General features: G+C 40.3%; 1 pseudogene; it reads right to left on the bottom strand.

The window, feature by feature from the left end:
- Positions 1-10,548: 10,548 nt before the first annotated feature.
- LOC144457784 (putative monooxygenase p33MONOX pseudogene) lies at positions 10,549-11,406 on the bottom strand (annotated as a pseudogene).
- Positions 11,407-12,085: the final 679 nt, after the last annotated feature.

Here is a 12,085-nt window from a genome sequence, read left to right as displayed (position 1 = left end):
ATTTGGCTATTGTTGGTTATTGTTTTAATGTATAAACTTGCCCAAAAGCTTGTTTGGGTTTTGTCTGTATAGAAATATAATCTCTAAAGATTGACTTTTTACATCAGGACAAATATAAATTTGAGATGTAAATCCTGCAAACGGTTTTTCCTAAGCTGTGATTAGTGAAACTTGCTGTTTGAGGTAAAATTTTTGCTCATGGGATTTTATTTTGAGTTGTCGAATGTGATGGATCATAATAATCCATTGATAATCAATAATCCACCATCTGAGAGAAATGCCACAAGCTACTCAGAGAATGTGATACTGGTGGGAAGTCACATCGGGAAAAGCTTGAGAGGACAGTTTTAGCCTCAGTCTAAGATGGGATCCTCCTGGCTCAGTTTCCCCATTAGGTTCCTTTGAAAAGGAATGTTACCTGCCTGGCTATTCCCTGAGTCTGGCTATGAGGTGGATTTGATACTACATGATTGGAAAACTGAATTGTCTGAATCCAAATAAAGCTAAGGATGTTTTATCCTGTCATATTTGGGCCCTAAATCTTGTCCCTGCTTTATCTTTATGGCAAATTTCTATAATCAGAACAAGTAGTCAGTAAAAGATCAACGCAAGTGTGTGAGATCTTGTTTTAACCTGAATGTGTAGTCATTCAATACCCCCAAACAACTGAAATTAAATCAGAAACATCTTCAGTTTGGTTTGGGGAGGAGAATTTCAGTGATAATTGAAGTGAAAGCCTCTGGCAAATTCATTTGTATAGCTATTGAACCCAGGGGTGGAAAACTTATGCAAGCAAAAGTGTTACTTAAACTTTAGAAAAAGTAACAAGATCAGATAATTCTGTAAATCAAATGTAAGTGATTTTAATGTAGAAGCTGCAAGGTCCTGTGTAATCCTAACTGTGGTTCCATGATATTTAAATTCTTTCTTTCTGGCTGCTTGCAGCACCTTCTCTTTCATCTGGTAATTTTGGAATTTTGCTATTATATTTCTTGGCGTTGTCAATTTGGGATCTCTTTCAGGTGGTGATCAGTGGATTCTTTCTATGGTTATTTTCCCTTCTGGTTCTAGGACTTCTGGGCAGTTTTCCTTTATGATTTCCTGAAAGATACTGTCCAGGCTTTTTTTCATCATGATTTTCAGGTAGTCCAATAATTTTTAAATTGTCTCTCCTGAGTCGATTTTCCAGGTCGGTTGTTTTACTGATGAGGTATTTTACATTTTCATCTATTTTTTTTTTTTTGTTTCTGTTTGACTGATTCTTGCTCTCTCATAGAGACATTAGTTTCCATTTGTCCAATTCTAGTTTTTAACAGATTGTTTTCTTCTGTTAGTTTTTGTACTTCCTTCTTCAACTGGCCAATTGTGTTTTTTAGGGACTTGTTTCTTCAGCATACTCTTCTGTTAGTTTTGTCTTCCTTCTTCAATTGGCCAATTGTGTTTTTTAGGGACTTGTTTTCTTCAGTGTATTTTTTTTCCAACTGGCCAATTGTATTTTTGAAGGACTCTTTTACCTCTCTCATTTGACTATTAAAATCCTTCTTGAGCTCTTCTAAGAAGGCTTTTTGGGCTTCAGACCAGTTCATATTCCCTTTTGTTGTTGCAGATGTGGGTTTGTTGACAATGTTGTCCTCTTCAGAATTTCTGTCTTGATCTTCACTCTTCTCATAATATGAATCTATGGTACATTTCTTTTTACTCATGGTGTTTCTTTATTCCCTGGCCTTTAAAGAGATTGAGCTCTCCTGCTGGGGACAGAGGGTACTGACCCAAGCTTCTTGTGTTGGGAGCCTAGGTCTTGGTCACTGGCTTTGCGTTCTGGGGCCTCTTATGCTGGGAATTGGAGGCTGTAGGTTTCTGGCAGCTTACCTCGTGTTGGGCTGGAATCAGCAAGGCTGGAACTTTCAGGCAATTCTAGGTTGCCTGCTTTTCCTTTCCTTTAGCTTTCTTCAGCTCCTTTTAGATGGCTGCTGCAGGATGTTTATCTGCCTGGGGCCCCTGCAGTGTTGTCTCCCTTTTCTGCTAATGCACTGGGAGATTCCTTTGCGTGGATGCCGAGACCTGGTGGTTTTCTGAGCTGGTTTCCACCGTTCCCCTGCCCTCACTGAGGCACTCGGAGGTCCAGGTGTTGGTGTTTGCCTGCTCTACCACCTGGGCTTCAGGATCTCTTCACAATTGGGGGCTTCAGGGCTCCTACAGCTCACCTGGTGTTGGGTTGGAATCAGCAAGGTCGGGGCTTTAGGAAGCCTTTAGGTTGTTTTCTTCACCTCCTTTCAGATGAATGCCGCAGGGTACTTATCCGCCTGGGGCCCCTTGTTTTTGCTGAGGTACTAGGAGACCTGTTTGCTGGGCTGCTGCACTGCAGCTCCTTGTCTTTCTTCTAGTTCAGGTGATCAAGGGTTTATTTTTTTTTTCTGGGGTGATATTTTCTGGGTTTTCAGAGGTTGATAGGGGAGAGTGAGAGCGACTACCTTTTCACTCCGCCATCTTGGCTCCCAGAAAGCGGACTCAAATGTAAGTGATTTTAATAAAGCTCTTGTACTTTTACTTCTCTCTACATCTGGCCTCTGCCATCTTTTCTGTCACGTTTGTGTCTTCCAGACTACAGACCATTCACCCACAGTTGGTAGCAAACAGTGAGTACCAGCCAGTGTCCCCCCATTGTCCCTGGATGCAGCTTGTGCTCAGTTCCAGTCAGCTTTTTTGGGACGAGGAAGGGATAGCTCTATGCCCCTTGCCAGCAAGAAGCAATTTCAGAAGCCAAGACCTTTGTCCCTTACCCCAAAAGAATTTAGATCCCATTTCCTTGAGGGGGGAATGATGGGGGTGGGATATGAACCCCTAAAAGGAAAAGACCATGTCTCTGGGATCTGGACCACAAAAAGGAGAAACCCTAGACTTTCCCACCTGGCCAAATCACCTGGCTTTTCACTGTGGCTGCACCCAATCTCCCAATTCTGTTCTATTACCTACCAATTGCCCCTGGCCACTTCCTACCCTTAATCCTGTCTAGACTTCATTCTCTCTTGGCCTGGTACTTGGCTTTCCATTCACCCCAGCTTACTGGCCAATCCTATACAGATCCTCCTTAGACCCCTCCTCTAGTCATCCCAAACTACTTGACCTCTCCTAGATCCCTCCAATAGTCTTTCTGTATATAAGGTCCATCTTGTCTCTAATAAGGTGCTCAGATTCATAAAATCTAGCCAATTGCTCACTAACATTCATATTCCTCAAGAGTCTGGCCTATATGGTTGATCTTTAATCAACATTGTCTTCGGCTGAAAAAATAAATTCCGTTTTAGAGATGAGAGAACTGGGGCTAAGAGAACAATTTACCCATGGTCACCTAGCCAGTAAGTGTCAGAAAGATTTTAACACTTTTGTTATACCTAGATTACCAATTTTCAAGGAATTAGAATGTTAAAATGTCACAATTGTATTAACTATAGTAATCTAAGCTTTGATTCCTTATGCGCTCGCATGCCATGGTATCTTCAGCAAAAACGTCAGCTGTGCAGAACTGTCTAAAAATACTTGGTTCTTTAACATTTCTGATTATAAATGGAAGGGGTAGTAAAACATATATGTATGTATAACATAGTAAAACAGATGGAAATGTTTATTAGTTAAGAAGGCAATGGAGGACTTTTGTTGTTGGGGTGGCTAGGTGGCACAGTGGATAGAGTGCTGGGCCCAAAGTCAGGAAGACCCATCTTCCTAAGTTCAAATCCATCCTCAGATGCTACCTGTGTGACCTTGGGCAAGTCACCTAACCCTGTCTGCCTCATTTCCTCCTCTGTAAAATGAGCTGGAGAAGGAAAGGACAAACTACTCCATTATTTTTGCCAAAAAAATCCCACATGGGGTCACGAAGAGTTGGACATGACTGAAAATGATTGAACAACAACAAAAATAGCACATGTAATATATTCATCTACTATACATCTATACAGGTCAATTGTGCCTCAGTTGTGGTTCTAATCTAGAGAGACAATGAGAAGAGGCCCCTAACAGGTTGGGATTACTTGTTATGGAGAATTTAGAAGATATGGATGAAAGTCACACAGGGATATGTAGGCATGGATGGACCTTCAATGTGTCTCACTGGTGAGAATTAACTATGTTGATGAAATCACAAATCTTTTAAAGTAATTTTAGTTTTCTTTCTTTCACAGTTCTCCTTTTGAAACAGAGTTGCAAGAGTTTCTAAGAGATTAAGCAATTAAAAATGTTGAAGGTTGTAAACAGAATCAGTAAAATATAAAGTAAATCACAAAATGTTGATCTTATATCTATTCATTTAAGACTTCATCTCAGGCCGTTTTCATTTTACAGGTTAGAATATTGCCCAACTCAGTGAATGTCTTAAGGATGAATAGAAAGTATCGAAGTTTCTATTATAGTCATATACTGTATACAGAAGCTTTCCTACTCTAAATTATTTATAATGAATCTTCTAAGAAAACAGATACCTGGTATTGGCATTACCCCTCCCATCCTTTAGTCCATGAAATTGTGAAGACCCAGGGAACTTACCAACCACAGATTCTTTAAAGCTATGCATAGAGGAGGGAAATAAGAGCAGTTAATAAAAGATGGCTGAGAATGTTGGTGTGGTCCTCTAAACATGGCTCCCCCCAATATCTTCCCACCTTTCCAAATTCTGTTACTTCTGTTACCCAGGCTTATAACCTCGATGTCGTCCTTGACTCATCACTCAGTACATATCCAATCTATTGCTGAATTTTGGTGTCCTTACCTTGATAACTTTCATGTATACCCCTTTTTCTCCATTCATAAACCATAGTTCAGGCCGTCATCACCTCTCACCTGGGCTACTGCAAGAGGCTAACTGGTATCCCTGCCTCTTTTCTCTCCACTTCATTCCATTTTCCACTCAACTGCCAAGGTGATTTTCTTAAAGCATAAGCTTGACCAAGTCGCTCCCCTACCTTCAGCTCAATGAGCTCCAGTGACTCCCTTTTACTCCAAGATCAGATACGAAATTTAAAACTCGATAACCTAGAGCCATCTTACCTTTCCAGCCTTACACTTTACTCCTTCCACATCTTCTCTAACTACACTAGTTCCTTGAATATGACACTTTGTCTCTCCACTCTGTGCCTTTGCATTGGTATCTCCTGTCCTCCAGTTCCTGGAATCTCCAGCCTCTCATTTTTACCTCTTAGCTTCCCTGGCTTCCTTGAGCTCTCAAGTCCCACCTTCTGCACAGAGGCCTTTCCTAATCTCCCCAGCTGTTAATGCCTTCCCCTCTCCCCTTATCTTCATCTCTGCATATATCTTGTAGGTACCTAGTTATTTTCATTTTCCCTCTATTAGAATGTCTGCTTGTTGAGGGCAGGGATAGTCTTTTGCCTTTCTTTGTGTCTCTGGCACTTAGCACATTTCCTGGCTCATAGTAAGCACTTAATTGATGCTTAATGACTGACCAAAACTCAGAATGAACTGAAATTGACAAGAAAAGCTAAGGATAACAAAAAGGGATTTTTTTTTTTTGTATTTAGGGAGAAAGGATAATTAAAGATAGTACCACTTGGGGTGGATGGGATGATATTGGAAACCAAGAGAAGGCAAGTGACCCAGTTCTTAATTTGCTTGTTTTCTTTGCACTGGAGATGACAGGACAAAAATTGCTAACAGAGTTAATACCCAAGTAAAAGATTGTAAGAGTATCTATTTGCTCTTGGATTTGTCTGGGGTAGGACTCGGTGATCCCCTTTGAGCCTTTCATACTACCAAGATCCAGAGAGATTAAGCCATGTGCCCCAAGGTCACATAACTGCTCATTGGTAACCTTGAGGACTGGAACCCAGTCCTGTCTTCCCATCCTGACTTGCAGTTCCACACTCTTTTGACTATACCCCAGATTCATCCCCTGTTGATTACCTTTACAGAATGAAACAAGCAAATCAGAAAACGGAGTTCAGTGTCAAGTCTTTTCCTCAAACATGTCTATGAAAATCCCTTCTCACCCCTATGCTTCACATGAAAGTATTCCTTTACCTTGTAATTTGTGGTGCTAAAAATAAGGATTATGACATCATATTAAAATCAATTTATAGGCTCTTACTATTTTGTCTAGGCATATAGTTTATAGGGATAAAGACTGTATGTGTATGTGTGTATATGTAGTAGAGGGAATACCCAGGTGAAGAAAACCTCTGGCTGGAAGAATGCTCATTTCACTAATACAAATTAGAAGGCATGATGGGGAACTGAGGGAATTGTCAGGTGTGACTGCTAAGCTATTATCTGGGCTCTTTGGAAGAGCATGAAAAGTAGTACTGTAGGTCTGGAGAAGGGTAAATGTCCTGGTTTTCAGAAAAGGGAAGAGTGTAAATTATAAACTGTTGAGACTGATTTCAGTTCCTGGGAAAACTTTTATCTGTGACTTGGATAAGAACAAAATGCGGCATGTTGCAAGACAGTCCCTGCCCTCCAGGAGCTCACAGTCTAATGACCTCAGTTCATTTCTCATTTCCTGGCTTTTCACCTAGTTCCCATACTTGGAATTCATGCCTTTCTTACTTCTAGAACTTCTCAGAATCCCTTTTCCTTTAATATGCAGCCACTAAATTTTCAGATGACTGGGTGATGGCAATGAGGAGGATCCAAACAGATACTGGAAAGGCTAGAGTTTTGGGTTGAATCTAATAAAAGTTAATAGGGATAAATATAAATCTTATGCCTGGTTTCAAACAATTAATTTCTTAAGTATACAAGAGGAGAGGCTTGGTTAGATGGCAGTTTGAAGAAGTTCTGGGAGTTTTAGTGGATTACAAGCTCAATATGAGTCAGCAATATTATCACAGGATATCCCCCCTTCCCCCAACCCCCAAACAAAACAAAACTAATTCAATCTGGGCCTGCATTAAGGCATAGATTCTGAAATAAAGAGATAGATAGTCCCTCTGTATCCTTATAGAAAGGCACTGATGTGCTGGATAGTGTCCAGACAAGGGCAACTAGAATGGTAAGGTCTTTGAATCCATGCCATATAAGGAATTAGGGATGTTAAGCATACAGAAGACTTGAGGATTTTGTGATCACTATCTTCAAGCTGTCATATGAAAATGGAACTAGACATGTTCTGTTTGGTCGCAGAAGGCAGAACAAAGCACAATAGATAAAAGTTGCCAAGAGGCCAATTTAAGCTTGATATCAGGAAAAACAAAATAAGCAAAAACTTGCTAATAACAACTATCCAAAAATCTGTGCTTGCATCCACCTGTACCTGGCACGTAGTGGGTGCTTAATAAATACATACTGGCTCGATGGGTTCTGACTCATTGGAGGTCTTCAGAGGCAGGGAAGACCCATTTTTCAATTATGTTGTATAGGGAATTACTTTTGGTCATGGATTGGATTCAGTGATTGCTGAAGTCCCTTCCAACTCTAAATTTTATGATGCAATGAATGTCCTTTTCAAAGTTAAGAGTAATTTTGCTAAAACCAGCTTATTAGCTTATTAGCAGCCTTATTTAGTTCTTTTTTTAAAATTTTTTATTAGTATTTTCTGTTTCTTACATAGCCATAGTATCACATGTATCTCTCCCTTTCCCATCCCTGAAAGCAATCTCATATGACAAATAGTATTTTTCTGCAGAGGGAAAAAAAAGTCAGCACAACTGATCAATACATTGAAAAAGTGAGAAAATATGCAATGTGTAAACACCTGTGGATCTCCCACCTCCATAGGGGTAGTTATCTATATCTTTTCATATCTCTGCATTTGAGTACATTTGACCTTTATAGTTTTGTTACATTTACTTTTGATATTTTGGTGTTGCTCTTTCCATTTACATTGTTATAGTTTCTGGGTACTCTTTTTTTGATTCTGCTTACTTAATTCTGCTTATATTTCATATAGATCTTTCCATGCTTTTCTGTATTCATCATACATATCATGTCTTAGAGCACAGTAATATTCCATTATAATTCATGTATCACAGTTTGTTTAGTCATTTTCCAGTTGATGGGCATCTACTTTGTTTTTAATTCTTAGCTATCATAAAAAGTGATAAATATTTTGGAGTCTGTAGGGACTATTTTCTTATTAATGAATTCTTTGGAATATAAGCCTAGTAATGGATTCTCTGGTTCAAAGGGTATGGACATTTTGTTATTTTATTGCATAATTCCAAAATGGTTTCCAAAATAGTTGTACCATTTCACAGTTCCACTGACAATGTATTAGTATGTCTATCTTTCTGCAATTCCAACACTATTGCCATTTTTTGTCTTTTTTTGGGGGGACTAATTTAAAGGGTGTGAGATGAAATCTAAGGGTTGTTTTGATTTGCAATTCTTGTATTATTAGTGATTTGGAGCATTTTTTCACGTGTATTTTGAATATTTTGCATTTCTTCTTTGAGAACTGGTTGTACCTATCTTTTGGGCCATCTATTGTGGAATGGCTGTTAGTCATCTGTGTATGTCTGTGCATGTGTGTCTGTGTATATATGTATATATGTATGCATATACACATATAAATTATTCCTATATCTTGATAACAAACCTTTTTCAGAAAAATTTGATACAAAAATTCTTTCCCATTCGACCACTTTCCTTTTTATCATAGATATATTAATGTTGTTTGTGCAGAAGCTTTTAAACACAGTATTCTGTTTCTTCAGCTAAGGTGGTCTTATTCCTACTGACTCTCACCCCTGGTTTCCTCTTATTATTTGTTACCCTTTTCCCTTTAGGGTTTTATTAGTTCCTTTTTCTCTCCTGCTTTTATTTGGTTTCTTCTCCCACTTTTTCTTTTTCAGTCAAGTAGATTCTACCTTCCTTGCCTTCCCTTTACCTGGCCCTGTTCCTTATTTTTTTAATTTCATTTTTTGGTCTCCTTTACAAAAGCGTTTCAATCTTTTCATTATCCGTCTTCTCTTTCTGTTTACTCTAGATCTTCAATCTCTGATTCAGGACCCCTATAATTATGTGTTCTCTCTCTCTCTTCTGTGTATTCTTCATGCAATCACGACTTCCAAGGTATCTACTCTAGGCTTTGCACTCTAGATGCTTTCTGCCACTGCGTTGTTGGGCTTACCCCGTGATTCCTCTTTTCCATTGTGCCTCACTCCCAGAGCAATGCCAATTATTGCAGGTATCAGACAGGACACTACCCCATGATAGGGGCCCTCCCACACCACTGATCTATATCCTTTCTTGTTGACCTTTCCCCCCTAGCACTTGCCTGAATATCTTCACTTTTCCAGGTGCCAGTTGCCTGAAGCGGTTCCACCTTGTTCCCTCCCCGAAAAAATTGTTAAGCACCAAATCGCTCAGATCTCATCCAGAGTAGGATCCTCATAACTCCCTTTACCCATAGGAGCATTCATCAGTGGAACCTCCTACCTCTAAAGTAAGGCTCCTTCTTTCCCCCCCCATTTGTTAGTCTCCCCAGCCCTTTCTTACCTTCCTTGAAGTCTTTTCTTTTTCTTTTCTTTTTTTTTTTAAAGGATCTGTTGGTGGGAGGGGAGAATAAAGGGATGGTTCAGTTTTATTTTAAGTTCCCAAAGAGAAAAGCTTTCATTTCTCCCAGCACCTTATCCTTTTCTAGTAAGAAAGGATTCAGGCCAATACTTGGGGAGGTTAAAAGTCACAGGATGATCTACCTCAGATCACTGAAGACTATGCTGAGTTTCCTTGAGTTTTCAGGTTTTTAAAAAATAATTATTTCAGTGGTTCCTCTACAGCACAAAACATTGCACAGAATCTCCCTTAAGAATTTAAAAGAATCAGTTAGTTGGTAGTCTCTATGAGCTTAATGTGCTACCTATTGTTAGAGGCAGCAATTCAGTGACAAACCACAATCCTTAGCGTTCAGTCTTTCTGAAAAGAAAAATCCACTGGTACACAGAGCAACCAAATCTTCTGCTTTAAGCCCTTAACCAAAGGACTAATAATACCTTTTAAATATCTTTTCCATACATATCACAGGACAGTAGCAGTCTCCACTTCCAAAAGACTTTTCTTGTTAGGCTACTGCCTCTCTCTATTCTTGGCCAGGAAGGAACCAGGAAATGGGGCCCCTGAACCAGTGCCTTGATTCTAGAGGAGCAGTGTTCTCTAGGAAGAAGCTGTTAACTCCAGCAACTAAGATAGAATATAGGAATGTTCTTTGTCAAAGAAAAGAAGCACCAAACAAATATTTATCTTGGATAAAATATGCAGAACAAAGTCACCTAAATTTTAATTATTTCCCTTGCCCCCTGCAATCTAGTTCTATAGATCAGTAACTGGCTGTGATCGAGTGTACTTTGAGAAGTTATTCAGACCAACTTTGGGACATTACAGAATAGGTCTTTCTGCATTAGAAAGATTCAGGCTTTGCTACAAATATTTAAGGAAACAATCACTACTTCCCCAGGAATATTATCCTCAGCAGAATTGTAAATGGATGACATTGTTCCTATGTCAAGTGCAAGGTGGATGGGAAGAAAGAAAAGTCTAAGATGCTCTCTCTATGTAACAGTGGTTCACTAGGGAAAGCAACTTTGCTCATATGAAAAGGGAGCTTTAGAACCCTGTAGGAGTCAACACATTCATGTCCCTTGGTTTTGTGTTATGGGTTTGTGGAGATAGTTTCTTTCCTTCCGTCATGGGAAGGTGCATCTTAGGTGACTTGAACACTGCTGAGTCTTCTGCAGTTCTAGTAGCCTGAACCCGAATGATCTCCGTTGGTGATGGCTTCTGAGTGCCACTGAAACCCGAGTTGGATTTCTGGAGGGTTCTTGGTCTTGGTCCAGAAAGGCTCCATTTTTCAGATGAGGGTTTTTCTCTATCTCCATTTCCAGAGTCCATGCTGCTGATATCTAGACCAGGTAAGGAAGTATAAGATCCATGAGTAAACCAGCCTCTCAGCTTTTGCTTGGGAGAAGAAGGGGGTGTACTACTTGGAGAAGACTGGGTTGAAGCAGTCAGTCTATCTTCTTTTGCCATTTCTCCATTTTGTAACTTCAGTTTATAGACTGCCTGTGCAACACGGTGGTACTTGGTTTCTTCTGTGGTGAGGCTTTTATGGGGAGCATATCCTGTGTCTGTCAACCTTGTCTGCTGTTCGAAGCGCTGGATGCTCTCTTGTGTCTGTTTTGTAATCAGAGAATTCATGATGACATGCGTAGCCTTGGCCTTCACCACTGGGGCCTTGTTCATTTGGTCACTGGAAGCTGAGGGGATTACGGAGAAACTATTTTCTCCTTCCTCAACCTTGGAAAGCTGTTGGTACTGATCTGGAATGACCGGCTTTTTCCACAGAACCTTACTGTACATGTCAGATGAAGGTGGAGTCATCAGTGTGGGGTCATCCAGGACATCATCATAACTGAATGCCCGACAATACATTCCAATTGTCAAAGACATCTTGTCTAGAAGCCCACTTGTACGGTGCTCAATATTAGGCATCCAGGTGTTTCTCTAGATAGATATCCAGAACTCTGATTCCCAAGATGAAAGTTATGCAGATAGGACAAAGATGTCAAAAGGAAACATTCTGCAGTTAGTGATGAACTAGCAAAGAGTCCCAAGCAGCTCTCATGCAGAGGCTCTACAGACTTAAGCATACGGAACCCAGGACCCCACGGCCATGGGCCACTCTAAAACCACAAATACTCTAGTGACTCCCCCATAATCCACACACCATGATGCCCCTCAAAACCCTCTAGTCCCATCCCCACCCCCCTATAGGAAGCCCTGCAGGCATTCATAGCCCCCCCCATTCAGACTCCAGCCCTAATCTTTCCCCAAGGTCCCCAGAATCACACCCCTACCCTCCCCACACACAAATTTCACACTGACATCTTCCCTAGCCAGCCCTTCTCCGTCTTTTCTTTTTCTGAGACTACAAAGGTCAGCTTACCCTCATTCCTAACCCTTGATTTGACTCTGACATACTACTCATTTTTCTCTATCTCCCTGTTCTCTCCCCACTTTTGATGTACTCTCCCATGTTGTAATGTAGTTCCACAAAAGAAGCATTCACCTCTAGACAGAGTATTACCAGTTCTGTCCATAATGGCCCCATCAGCCTCTTCACTGTTACTTCTTCCAGATGTCT

Source organism: Phascolarctos cinereus, unplaced genomic scaffold, assembly GCF_003287225.1.
Source record: "Phascolarctos cinereus isolate Bilbo 61053 unplaced genomic scaffold, phaCin_HiC Scaffold_5;HRSCAF=322, whole genome shotgun sequence".
NCBI classification, from domain to species: domain Eukaryota; kingdom Metazoa; phylum Chordata; class Mammalia; order Diprotodontia; family Phascolarctidae; genus Phascolarctos; species Phascolarctos cinereus.
Note: the sequence above shows the minus strand (reverse complement) of the source record. Positions and strands in the feature narration are given on the sequence as shown.